The sequence below is a fragment of the Solanum stenotomum genome, unplaced genomic scaffold (genome assembly GCF_019186545.1).
Source record: "Solanum stenotomum isolate F172 unplaced genomic scaffold, ASM1918654v1 scaffold32890, whole genome shotgun sequence".
NCBI lineage: Eukaryota > Viridiplantae > Streptophyta > Magnoliopsida > Solanales > Solanaceae > Solanum > Solanum stenotomum.
The window spans coordinates 1-1,857 of record NW_026032172.1 but is presented as its reverse complement, the minus strand read 5'-3'; the positions used below and the strand labels follow the sequence as shown (position 1 = coordinate 1,857).

General features: G+C 27.4%; 1 long non-coding RNA gene across 1 annotated transcript; it reads left to right on the top strand.

Annotated features, from left to right (window-relative positions):
• The first annotated feature begins 899 nt into the window (after positions 1 to 899).
• On the top strand, positions 900 to 1,857 carry LOC125852213 (uncharacterized). The gene is made up of 3 exons (XR_007444983.1): positions 900 to 934; positions 1,170 to 1,302; positions 1,811 to 1,857. It is a non-coding gene; the product is annotated as an uncharacterized LOC125852213 (long non-coding RNA).

The window sequence follows — 1,857 nt, the reverse complement described above, 5'->3', positions numbered from 1 at the left end:
ATCACATCTGGTTTTGGGGTGTGACAGAACACAATTCACCTAATTAGACATGTCGTTTCACTATTGTTTGTCCTTATTTTTAAGAAATAATAAACTTTGTAACGCTTGTTTGGTTAATTTATAATTTAAAAAAGAAGGATAAATTACTTAACTACACTCCTTTATTTACCTTAATATCCATTTATCCCTACTTATTTCAAAAAATTCAAAAATCCCTTATTTTACCTATGTATCCCACATGTATCCCGTGCACAATGTTATGTATCCCGCTATGTGGAATGTATCAAACGCTATGTATCCCGCTATGTGGAATGTATCAAACCTAATGTATCCGTGCACAACGTTATGTATCCCGCTGTGTGGAATGTATCAAACCTAATGTATCCCGTGCACAACTCTATGTATCCCACAAACATCATTTTTAAGGGATATTTGGTAAATAAAAAACTAAAAGGGATAGAATGTTATTTAATACTTATAATATGTGGTTCCTATAATTTATACTTTAAAGAAAGCTAAAAGTTGACATTTAACCATAGAGTTTCCATTGTAATAGTATTTCTTGCCTTGATTGTCTTAAATTATTTCTTAACCAATATTCCAAAACCAAATAAAGTATACAATAAAATAATATCTTATACGCATTCAACAATTCCCTTTTACAGAAAATTCTGTTAATTAATCGAATGATTATCATTATTCTATTTCAGTAATTAAGTACCAAATGGAGTATTACTACATTATGATTATTTTTTTAAAATCGTCGGTGTCTATATCAAAAGCAACTAATTTTGGATTTGGCTTGTAAATAATAAACTTTCTATAAAGAGGTGAATTTAATTTGCAATTATAAATAACCAAACTCACATGCATAGGACTTAAAATCATATTATTTTTTTATCTTGTTCATGAAAATACAGAGAAAATAGGAAAGGTATTACTACTGAAGTTTTCTAATATAATTGTCTTTGCAATTTTAAATTAGATACAAAAATTAGGAATTAACGATGGATAACTACTATCGTTAAACAACAAAAAGTGGTGGTTAATGATTAGCAATGGATTGCTACAAATATATGTTATTTACGTGCTATTTAGTGACGGAATTTATAGTTAATTTTTTTTTAGTGAATTATGTGAATTTGATAAGCAATTAATTATTTTTGCAGAAAATGAAGGAGAAGGAGTGCAAAAATGAAGAAAATAAGAATAATTCAAAAGGAATTATTATCATATTGGGTGTTTATATTCATTGTCAAGGATGTAAACAACAAGTGCTTAAATCCCTTCGTGGCTTTGATGGTATAATTTTTTTCTATGTCATTTAGTTTTTGGATGTTCAATTTTGTGCCCATCACGATTAATTTATCAGATATTTGTTACCTCTAATTAAGATAGATATCGAATAATTACAAATGGATTCAAAATTTGAAAATATTAGATTTCTATCACGATCACAAGTAAAATGAAAGTATATCATAATAATTACGTTTTAGAGCTAAATATTTATAAAAAATTACTGAATTTCTTACATATATAGGGAATTTGAGCAACACTCATATTCTTTTTTAATTAAAGTCGCAACACACATATTGAGTTCCTATGAACTCATATATATTATACTTTAGACAAAAAGGTTTAAGGCAGATGGTGAGAAATTATCAATGTACCTTTCTTTTTTCTCATACTGAAATATAAATTCGGATTTCTTATGATTTTCACTTATTTTATTGATCGTGATATTCTCCTGCATCATTTTTCTTCATTTCTTTTCTTTTATTAATTTTAATTTTTTTACTCACAAATTTAGGTGTGGAGGAAGTTGAGATTGACGAGAAAAATCATAAAGTGGTGGTG